The following is a 12,554-nucleotide window of genomic DNA, read 5'->3' as shown; positions in this document are numbered from 1 at the left end:
CTCTAAATAGTTTCGTTCGTTCGTTTCAGCCAAATGACGTCCACTGCTGGACAAAGGCCTCCTCCAAGGCTTTCCACAATGCACGGTCCTGCGCTGCCCGCATCCAGGCTCTTCCCGCGACCTTTACGAGATCGTCGGTCCACCTAGTAGGAGGTCCACTAAATAGTTTGTTTTGTTATAATACATTGTTTGTAAGGGGAAAGCGAAAGAAGAGAAAAGTGAGAGACTTTGCCTTTTGTAACCTGTTCAATGATTATGCGCAAAAGTTTTTCAAAAAAGATTGAAAGATACACTAACGTTTTGTATATCGTAAAGTCTTTATTTATTCAATCAAATCATCATCAGATCAGATAATCTGTATTTGAATCACTATCCGCTGCTCTTTGAAACTTAGCTCTTAAATTCAAAGACGGATATAGAAGTGCAGCTGGTCCATTAACAATGTTTTACAATCTTTCAATTTCCTCTATAACCACGCCGTTGGGTCCAGCCCCAGTGGAGGACACTGCAGTAGAGGCAATAATAACATACGAGTATTTACTGTTTCAGTCTTTCAGTAAGCTCTACCTTAGATCTTATCAAATACAGGCTTAGTTTCCATTTTTGAGAAGAAATCTTTAACTATAATTAATTTACTTAAATGTCAAATGAAATCTAACATAACCCATAGTAGGTACATTTTCCGATTCAAGAAAATGACTGTTGGACAAAGGCTTTCCACAACGACCTGCCTGCGCTATCCACATCCAGGTTCTTCCCGCAACCTTTATTAAAGTACGTAGTAGTAGTAAACGTAGATCCACCTAGTGCAAAGCCTGCCTAAGCTACGTTTTTAGACCGACATCTTATGGATATGGATATACAGGATGTCCCAGAATGGGTGAATCAAACTGCTGTTGAAAAAGTGAAAATAAATCAGCTTTGCCTAAGTATCTGGCTATAATTGCTGCGTTTGGAGTTTATTTGTACTTTTTTCTTACTAATATTAGTTTATCTGTAAACAAACTTTTGAAAATAATGACTAGATTTCGAGTTGAGCACATTATTAAAAAAAATCCGAACCCATAAATTATTTTTCATAATTTTTAGGGATAGTTCATTAGTAGAGCTACCTCCCCTATCAGTTTTATTCACCCATTCTGGGACATCCTGTATGGAATCGAGCGGTTTGACAATTAAAAATATAATCTGTTGTGTTATCAATTGGATGTACTGGACCTATCTCCACTGCGATCCAACTGAAGATAAGTTGAGTAATTTCCTTGAGCGGAAAGTTTTCAACTTTTGATATATGGCATATTAGAATTTATTGACGAGAAGCAAGTGCGTGGTGAGAACTGCTGGAAGTTTAGAGCACTGCTGCTGGTTAGTTTACTTAGGGGAGTTACGATTTGCCCTGGTTAATTTTGTGGATTGAGGTTTGGTTTTAAGTTCATAATTATAATTCATACTCGTATGTTTCCAACAATTTTATGTGAGCGATCTGGATTAATTGTTTGTATTTGTCTTTTTAAAATTAGGGGTATAGCAACATTGAAAAATATTTTTGTGACAATTACCGATTTCTTGCCGTTTATTAGAGCATGCCAGCGATTGGTTTAATTTAAATTTTCAGACCAATTGGCAACTTTGGCAGTAAATTCATTATTTGATTTTATCAAACTATGTTCACGTCCTAGTAAAAAAAAAACTATCAAAACTTAATCAGTCAATCGTAATAATAATTGTACTTCCACAATGCGACAGACAGCGACAACCAACCCCCATTCACCCGGCATCGGCTGGAACAAAAAGGCCAATCCGTGCAATTCCTCGTTGCTTAGAGCCTAAGCTGCCCCAGATTCGGCTCCGTCAGCTTACAGTCTGTTTATTTGAGGCCGGCTCGACTCGTATTTACAGGCCAAGATAATGTAGGGTGACCATGACGAAGACTATGAATTTATATCACCCAAAATATAGACAATGCAAGAGCAATTTATGTAATTTTAGGTAGAGTGGATTGTTCAGCATTAGCTGGCCTTGTGTAAAAATGAAAAGATTATTTCAGAAAGTAGACAGCTATAAGATTTTTATGAAAGGCACTTTTATTACAATACCTGGACTTGAAAGAGAAACTATATTTAAATCACAAAATGTTGATTACAAGTATTTTATTATGACACTTAGTAAATGGAAACCCTAATGAAATTTCCTCAATGAAGTTAGCGGCACCTAATGTTAATGTTTATGACCACATTTATGTGCTGTTCGATGTAGAATTTCTGGTATCTGGACGGTAACTCAATGATGTTGATATACTGTAACTTTTCCCCGCACCTTGAAGATGGTGTCCATCCAACCTCTAATATTGTTGGTGGCCCTACTCAGAAGAACTGTTGGCTACAAAAAAATGTTTGAACGGTATCTTTTTATACTTTTCCTTTCAAGCGCTTGTGGTGTATTCTCAAAGAAATTCCCCTGATTATTCCGGGTAAAGTGAAGTGTAAAAATTACGTTTTACTTTTTCACATGATTAAATTTTTCATGAATATTTTTAGGGAGATAGGACTCAATCCGTGTTATGCGTGTAGCGTATTTGATCCTAATTTCGTTACACATAAGTTCTAATAAAACTCTAGAAAGTATGATTTTATACAATAGTGGCAGTTTAATAAGTGGAATAAGAAATGTATTCTACCTAGTCACTATTAACACAATACAACTGCAGCGTAAACTAACAATTTTGTTGCGCCAATAAATGTAACCGGTAAGAATGGTTGACAAAGTTGCAGCAGCATGCTATTATTAGGTAGTACCGTTTAGCTGAAATGTTTCTTTAATTAAGTAATTGAGCAAAATAACATTTCAGATGCGAATCACTTTGAAACCAAATTTCACTTTAAATTCCAGCTGCATTTACAGTCCCAATCATAAAATATCTGACATATAATATTTTAGATAAAATGACACGCGGCGTTAAAGCGTTAATGTCATCGTCTATATACCTAATATGCATGCTGATGAGTTGCAAAGTCGAGTCCACAAGATATTATTACGTCGAGTTGAATGATACCTAAGGACATTTTAACAATACAGACGCCTTTAAACACATTTCGACTGTAAATAACTTTATACAAACTACCCCGAACACAATAGAATAACTACTTGATCTACCGCGACAGCATACTAAACAACCGAGACGGCAACACCAGTCCATCGGGTTGGAGCGAGACAAAAACTGTTTTAGCATAAATGCCAGTCTATCTATATGCAGATTGGCTCAGCAATTATGCACCGGGGGCTTACTACTATCAGGGGAATTAGACTGGAGATAAATTGAAATCTCTTTATACAAACAGAACGTACCACCTTAATGTGCGTCTTAATTCAGTTATGATGTTATTCATTCGACCAAAACTATAGCTTTAAAATAATAATTTATTACGCACCAATGCCGAAATAAATGCATGAAACTTGACGTAAAATGCAAAGTAACATACTGCTACTTTTTAAATCAAATCTAAACCTTACCACACACGTTTACTCCAAACAAACGTGTTTACTTATCCCTTTATGTAACTTTAGCATAAAGTCTGCCGCAACAACAAGCATTTGAAGTTTCCTAGCATATTGCATTTCGCGTCGCTCCCGAGACAAGTGTCGTAAGTGCACGTGCACTATCACGTGAGGCTTGTGAATACGTTATGCAGCTGCTTTAAAAATGCACACATCTCTTAACTTCGAATTTCCTGTAAGCCAGCACTGGAAATTGAAAATCTGCAAGGAAAATCAAACTGTCCTCAGCCGGTCGATTTGTGGAAATAAGCATGCTCGGTTTAAATAAATAAATTAATAACATCTGGAAATTCAATGTTTGCAAAATCGTAGTGAAATTGCCAATGCTGAAAGTGTTGGTAATCTAAATAGAGAGGTGCTTTTCGATATTTCCTATTTTTGTTTACTGAACTCTTTTAATTTTTAAACCTTTACAATAAAAGAAAAGTTTACAACAACAAGAAAACCATTCAATATAATGTGAAACTGAGTAATGTATTCAAGTTTAATGTTAAACCCAACCTAGATTTTGTTTCTATGTAGATTTAATTCCTCTTGATTTCCTACTTTCATTTTTATTTCATTTCATTTACGAAGGCTTAAATATTTACTCTAGCCATTCCAAAGAATATAAAGACTGACATGTGCAGTTTCCATACACAAAGTAAAATGTGAAATTGTAGATGCTTTGCACCCAGACAGTCGATGCATCGCGTTATTCCCGCAACGCGACGATTTTATACTTCGACATCTTCGAGCGAGGCTAAACATGAATATATTCACGTCATATCAAATTTGCACTCACTTTTGTCTTTTACATACATTTCAGTGTTGTATTTTACCAACGAAAGCTGAGTACTTGAAGGCTTCTGATGTATTAGTACTGCCAGCAGTGCACGTGATGAGGACAATATTGTTTTATGTGTTTCCGATATTTAAAGGGGAGAGTCCAAAAATGTTCTTTCGCAAAATTTACCTGAAAATTACGCACATAAAGAAATATCAACGATCAATTACTTCTTGTTCTCAACATGTTGATAATCTGTTCTGTTAAACATTTCAATAATATTGATTTGTATTGTTCAGCCGAAGGATTTAATTTTGATCACATTGTTGGGTACCTGCATTTCATATAAAATAGAATAAAACAGTAATTGCTATGATAGCACTACATTAACTAATTTATTTATTAACACAAAAGTAAACAGTAACTGAATTTTAGTTTCAGACCTAAAACAGAATGCCCAGGCAAAGGAATTAAACTAAGTCAATTAATGTCGTTTGTATTCATGGCGTTATCTGGGCATACATTGCGCCCTTAGAACTAATAACAGCGGTTGTTTTAAAACAATAACTAACTTTCGGTATTCGCCTCGGTATAGCGACTAGGACTGTAATCCATTACAAAAGATATGTTATTCAGACGAGAAAAACAACTTTTCAATAACTGAGGATTTATTTACTTTCTACAATATTCGAGTAGAGTTAGAATTGATGTAAAAAGCACATCATTTAAAAATAAATAACCACAAATTAAAGTGATTCCACCCCATATGGAATTAGAACTACAATTAATATGTAGAAAAACAAAATCAAAAATATTTTATTCAATTTTGACCACTGGTGGGACTTATGAACGCGACTTGAGAGATTTCAGCTTTCTATCTAATATGTAAAACTATTTAAAAAAAAATCCGATTCAAGACAGACTACGAGTATATCCCTGCTAGTTAAATATCTAAAGCGATAGAAAAAGTACTTATTACATAGGTCTACGAGTATAAACGTAGCTCTTACTGGACGGTATCCCCAATAGGATTATCTCCGCCAATTATCATATAGTGCAGTTAAGTTTAATGAGAAAGTTGTGCCGGTGCAGGCTACGAAAAGGCCAACTAATTGGCTGAAGATGCTCCGATAGCTAAACTTGCCTCTCCAGAAGTTAGCGTCGAACTTCTGATTGCTTGCATTGAGCTGACTTTTGAGTTGGCTCTTTGGAAATGTTTGTAAGAAAGTACTTAAAGCTTAAAAATTGAGTTATTTCATCAGCAAAGACTTCAATTTCTTTGCGTCTTTCGTTGATCGATCGTAAAGGCATGGAATTATTCCTTTTTATATTGAGTTAATATTGAGATTACACCTTACTATTTGGAATATCAGATATTTATTATCTTCATTTATTTTGGGTCAATGATCAAAACTTGAAGAACGTTAAAAATAAACTGTTGTGTTTGATATCACCTTGAACTTTTTTGGCAAAATGTGAAGTTGAGTTTAGGATTACCTAAACTATCAGTTAATAAAGACCTGTATCAGGTACACATAACCCATACCTTTGAAGCTTATGTATTTCCTATATGTAGTAATATGAAGCTCTTTAAATCACTAACACACGAACTTCGGCGAATTGTTGCGAACAAGTGCGGAGTAACCGCATACTTCCAGTTCAAACCTGTTTCAGTCAGTCTCAAGTGCTTCAAAGTGTTTAGCTCCGTTTAGTATAAGTTTGGAGATTTCTTGGTAAGGTTACCAGGTAGTGATTGGTAGATCTAATTTTAGCCCGCAACCTTGCTAATTTTGTGAAATAATTAAACATCATCATCATCATTTCAGCCATAGGACGTCCACTGCTGAACATAGGCCTCCCCCAATGACTTCTACATCGCACGATTGGTAGCGGCCTGCTTAATAATTAAACAAAGAAACATTATTACAAGTATTTCTCTAACTTTATCATCTACAGTGATTCACTTAAATATATTTCTGGTGTTCACAGGAACTGAAACGCGACTTTTACTATACATTTATATGTACTTACAGCTTGACATTTCGGCTGTGTTGCTACATCCGTGGTTATAAGGAGACTGAATAATAAATGAAGCGTTTGGGTCTCGTAGCTCTGTGTTTTACAATAATGGAACGCGAAAACTCAATTCTTAAAACTGCCACAAAACCACCAATAACATAGCTGTTTGCGAAAAATGTGCCTAAAAATTATTTTTCGTAGGTAATTTATGTGTAAAAACTTGATGACAAATATTATGAGCCACCTTAACAATGCTTAAATTATTCATGATTTGTAAGTACCTAAGTACGTGTCACACCTGAAATATTAGTAAGCTTTAAAAGTTTTGGTATCTACCTGAACGAAGCCACTTAATTCAAAAAGTTATTCAAATTAACCATGTAAATCTGTGTGAATATAGCAACTCAATATTTAGCAAAAGTTTTAAATAACAAAATTGCCGTAAAGTTGAAATCGGTACGGACGGCGTCGATGCAATTATTCAAATTGAGATCCAGATGTTATATTTAAATATTCCGCTTGAAGCAGCACGGGGTCCCGAATTCCATTTCTGTTCAGTACGGGAACATTGCGAAAACAAACTTTTTGCTTAGAATACATCGCCCTAAAATGTTTTGGGCCTTTTCTTCTGTAAATCTTCGTTGGTATTTCACTGCTTCCTTTTGAATCGCGGAATCATTTTATTTTACAGCCAATTAGGTCAATCAAGCCTGACATGATGCAATGATACTGTATATTATAAACAATACCACTTTTGTCTACTGTGTTATACATAAAATGTAAACACTAATAGATCACCACCTACCACAGAGGTATTTTTACAATATCCTAGTCATAGTAACTTTATCATTTATCTACTCGAATTTGATTTCTTTTGTAAATATAGAATTTGATTCCAAGGGTTGATCGGATCATAAATAAAACTAAAAATCATTTCTCATCCAAAACATCATCAAAGCCAGGGTTTAGACAGATAACCGCCACATCCGTAACGGCCCGAATCGATCCAGCCAATCACGTTTAGCTGCCCCGCGGGACGCTCGGCGCGGGAATCGAACCTATCACCCGAAATGAGCGTTCGCAATGCACGGCCATGGATGGGCGGAATTTGAAGCTGAATTGTTTACGAACCTGTTTTGGTTGGTAACGCCATTAGCATATTTTAGATACGGTTGATTGGGCGGTGCCATATTTATGGGAGAGAGGGCGCTAATAAATAGAAATGATTCTTTTACGTTAAAGAATTGACTGTAACTAAACTGAAGGTATTTGCTGTGCATTAGAAAAATCAAGGGTGGTTTTAAAGCAACGCTACTATCAACGTCAGGTTGACAGATCAATGTATGTGGGTTTGTAAAAAAAATCAGGGTGACTGGTGAGATCACTGATCATGTATGTTTTCTTGGTCTATGTAGGTTTGCTTTCACGGCACAAGTTTCAGGATTTAAGTAACTTGACGAAGAGTCTAGTCTTTTCATTACTAATTTGGCAGAAAGATTAGCTTTACTCGTTGGCAACATAAAACTATGAAAGTCTAAAATTACCCAAAATTTAGTTCGTCTTTAGTTTTAGTATTCTTGTTTAGACAAGTTTGAATCTTCTTTATTTTTTATTCTTTCACAAAATTCTAAATTATGTACCTAGTTAACTTCACAAATGATATTATTCTAACTAAAGAATAAGCAAAGTAGAACAAACAACGTAACGTAATGTTACTAAAAATATGTTGCAAAAGGACCTTTGAAGACAGGCTTACAGCCTAGGGCATCATAACTAGCAACCACTGAACATCTCAAACAAATAACAGCACATGTTCAGTATAAAGCTTTTATTCTATCTACATAAACTTATTTTATAAATAATTTATTTTTCGGCACAAATAACTGTTTTTGCGTATCGTGTGGGTGTTTCAGGATAAATTGATGTTTTATTGGGTCTTATAACAAATACGCGTATTAGAGAGAGTGAAACATTTTGGATTGATAAAATATGAAATTAAAGACTTCATTGACGCTAGGTACTTAGAAAATTATTCCATCAAAGGATGTATGACACTAAGCAACTGGATTTATAGCCCGTGGGTCAGTTTAAATAAACAACTCTACCTCAGGTTTTAAGTTTATGGACAAGGATGATAATTAGCGGCTACTTGTAAAAATATTTTTGGTGCTGGCTGACTTAGCTCTTTGTTAAACAAAACAGTTATGTCTTTTCACTCTATCCTAAAAAATAAATTCAGAATAGAGTGAAAAGACCTCTTAACTAATTGAAGAAGGTGTCTCATTGATGTCAACATTATTTCAGTTTACATTAAAAATTGATTTGGTGTTAACTGATATGATTTGATTCAAGAGAGTAAGCTCAATTGATTGTAAGACTGTTAAATTCTGGCGCATAATTTTTCCTCACTTATCGCTTTTAAGGCACTCTCCAGAGATAAGTTAACTTCTACCTCAGGGTTCTAATTTTAACGGGAATAATTAGCGGAATTAGCGGCGATAGAGAAGCGCCGCGGGGATAAGGAGCCTAATTGGGTTCGATCGGACGATGCCGAGGCTATTTACATTCATTTACTGACTACAATGTCCATACTGATAAGTATCTGCACTTAATAATGTTTTTGGTAAGTTACAGTGAACTAGGCAATGCTATCCATCGGTTTTAAATATTTTTTCCAATTGACTTTATAAAAATACTAGCGGCATCCCGCGACTTCGTACGCGTGGATCGTGTTTTACCCCCTTAGGGGTGGAGTTTCGTAAAATCCTTTCTTAGCGGATGCCTACGTCTACGTCATAACATCCACCTGCATGCCAAATTTTAGCCCGATCCCTCCAGTGGTTTGAGCTGTGCGTTGATAGATCACTATGTCAGTCAATCAGTCAGTAACCTTTGAGTTATATACATACAGTCGTGGTCAACTAATTAGGGACAGATAGAATACTAAGCAATACTAAGTGTTCATATCCTATTATTGTGAGCTTCATTCAATATTACTGGCTGTTACTTTGTAAACATATTGACTATCAAGTACTCTATTTAACAGAATACAATAACAACAAAAAAACTTACTAACTTAATAAAAATCCATGCCGCGCCGATGTCAAATGGTTATAACCAACAAAACCAACCATATTGGTTATAAAAATACGTTTGATGATTTTGTTTTGTATTCTATATTTATTAATGAAAACTTTTTATGTAATAAACACTTAAATAATTTCCAATTTATTTACATTTACAGTGAAAGTGTTACGTGTCCCTAATTAGCTGTCCATCCCTAGGTCAATAAATGTGTAGGTGGCAATGATTTATTTATTTTAAAAATATTGATCGCAACTAGCTAGTTTCTTTTCTGGCCTTTAAATATTTAGAATACTAGCCAAATTACTTGTTATTAATAGGCACAAGCTACAAAGCCTCGTGAAGATTTTTTTTTGGGACTGGAGAGACGGTCTTGTGTTTTAGTCATATAACGTCCCTAATTAGTTGACCACGACTGTATTTAGAACATAGATAATGATTATGATGAAAATACATAATAAAGATTTCAAATCAAATTCAAAAATGAGTCCACTGGTAGTCTTAGTGTCATGCATGCGTGTGTAAATTTAGATTTAAAAGGCTTTATTATTGTAGGAAATAGGTGCTGCAATTTGCGATAGCAGAAATGTTTTATTGTTGTTGAATTGAAATTCACTTCCACAGATTCGGTTTTTCACATAAAATATTCTACATCGTGACCTATCGACGGAAATCCACGCAGGCAGATACTAGTAAAAATAACAATGCTCTGGTAGGAAAAGGGAATTTCGTAATTTTACTGATGGAATAGACTACAATCTTTCAGCAAAATTAATGTCATACAATCACAACTTTGTGACAGTCCACCATTAGCACAAATCGCGTAGTTCTTGCGAACCATCAGTGCTTCGCCATCCAATCGGCAGTTTTCCGATGCGTTAAGCCCTCGCACATAATATGTAAAGCGGATTACACACGGCGAGCGCTGCGGGACGACATTTCCCAATAAGCGTATGAAAGTAATATGTTTTGGACAGGAACAATGCTCGGGATGACCCCCGCGCGACGAGTTAGCACACTACCTAATGTTCACAGGCTGAAGCGGTTAAACTTTTGACCATTCTGTTAAGAGACTCATATTTTGTCGCCTTACTAAAAAATAAACACGATGTATTCCCAAAAACTCATTTTTAAAAGCCTTTCAATCTAGATGTTTCGAATACCTATTCAAAATTGAAAAAAGTAAACGTATTTTGCAAAAGAGCAAGCATTGAGCTTCATAATTTAATAAATGATTATTCAAAGGCATAATCAAAAAACATTACCCTCCTTACAGCACACGGACAAAAAGGTCCGTAATTAGCTATTACCGCCCAAACCCGCAACTTGCCCCAGCCCATATCCGGTCGAGAGCCCTTCTGGGCGGCCATAAAATAAATAAACTCTATCGCAGCCTAGATTGGACATAAATCACCCCGAAATGTTTTATTAGCGGGAACAATGTGTCTTATCACCCCTATTTGGTATTACAATAGCTGTGTCGCGTAGTTTGTTTACAACATGTATGGGAAGATCAAACAATTTCAACGATTTTTTTATGATTTGATTCAAAATCATACAAAAGATATATTTTATTAACATAAATTAGCACAGGATTGGTTTTTTGAAAATGCAATGCTCCTCATTTCTCTATTGAGAGTCAAAAGTTCAAAAATCGAAGCTCATAATGAATTGTACATTAATTTAAGTATATTCTGCACACAACAATATAAAAATAACAAACGTCCAATATTGGTAACGTGCAGCAAAAACAGTTTCACAACAGAATACCGAATGTACCGCTCGGTTATTATTGTTTTTTTCAGAAACGCGCTTTGAATAACTTTTTAAAAAAATAAAACCGACTTCAAATGCGTGAACACAAAAAAAAAGCTAAAAATTAAAAATATTGCGTATAAAAAAGTTCATCCCCAATTTTCCACCCTTGGGGGTGAAATATTTTCTTCAAATTCGCATGAAACTACCCTTTTTGATAATACCTATTCAACAAAAAAATAATCGTTCAAATTGATTTATAATCGGCGGAGATATTGCGTATGAAAAAGTTCATCCCCAATTTTCCACCCTTGGGGGTTGTTTTTTCTATTATTAAATTTAAATGGGACCACCCTTGAGGTATTACCTATACGCCGAAAAAAGATTTATTCAAATCGGTTCATAATTGGCGGAGTTATCGCGTAACAAACATAGAAAAAAAAACATACGGGTCGAATTGAGAACCTCCTCCTTTTTTGAAGTTGGTTGAAAAACATTGTCCATCCAATACCTATAGAGATAGATCTAGAGTACCACTTTCTCTACAGCTAAAAAGCTGTACATAGCTAACAAACCCTTTTTTATTAATATTTTACCTTGTTTAAAAAGAGTTTTCTTAATAACAAGATTCATAAAAGTACAAACAAATAGGATAGGAAGTTTCTCGCTTGTGTAAGTTTTTCAATATCACATTAGCTCCCTAAGATGACTTCAAAATGAATAACTATTTCTTTTTATTATTGCAGTTGAATTCAAATGGGAGTAAGTAGTAAATAATAGCGAAAGCTACGTTAGAATCTCGAGGCTGCGTTTGACAAGAACTAAATCTATAGAGCCTTTTCAACACGAGTGTCTCCAAAGCGCCTGATGTTTCTTTCCGGCTTGCATTAACCGTTAGAGCTTTGAGCCGCGCAGGCTGACTTTGTGCCGTTTGTGCCACGGCTTTACAACTACACGTTTGGTACAGCGTTTGACTTGATTTGATATTTTGTACAGACGCCGGCAAAATGGTTTCAAGTTTGTGCATAAAGTGCTAGTTTGAGATATAAGGTTTTAAACTTTCGCGTTCCTATTAAGACCCGTGTCTTACTATGCTAGTTTGAGAGTTTATAAGTAGTTGATAGTGAAATGGGTTGCACCATCTTACTTTAAACCTTTACCTGGTAGTGGCAGAATTGTTGCCACCATATTTTGAATCTTATTGAGAAATCATAAGGTACAAAACTAATGAAAAATATTTTTCTCTATACCAGTTAAAGGGTTAACTTTGACAAACGTCAAAAATCTATCAAACTCCATACAAAAAGCACCGGTTATCGTCATAGTTACCGTCAAAGTTAGGTGGTGCAACTCAGCCTAAGCATTTATGTGTTTG

The sequence above is a fragment of the Ostrinia furnacalis genome, unplaced genomic scaffold (assembly GCF_004193835.3).
Source record: "Ostrinia furnacalis isolate ACB-3 unplaced genomic scaffold, ASM419383v2 OfSCF2414, whole genome shotgun sequence".
NCBI classification, from domain to species: domain Eukaryota; kingdom Metazoa; phylum Arthropoda; class Insecta; order Lepidoptera; family Crambidae; genus Ostrinia; species Ostrinia furnacalis.
Note: the sequence above shows the minus strand (reverse complement) of the source record.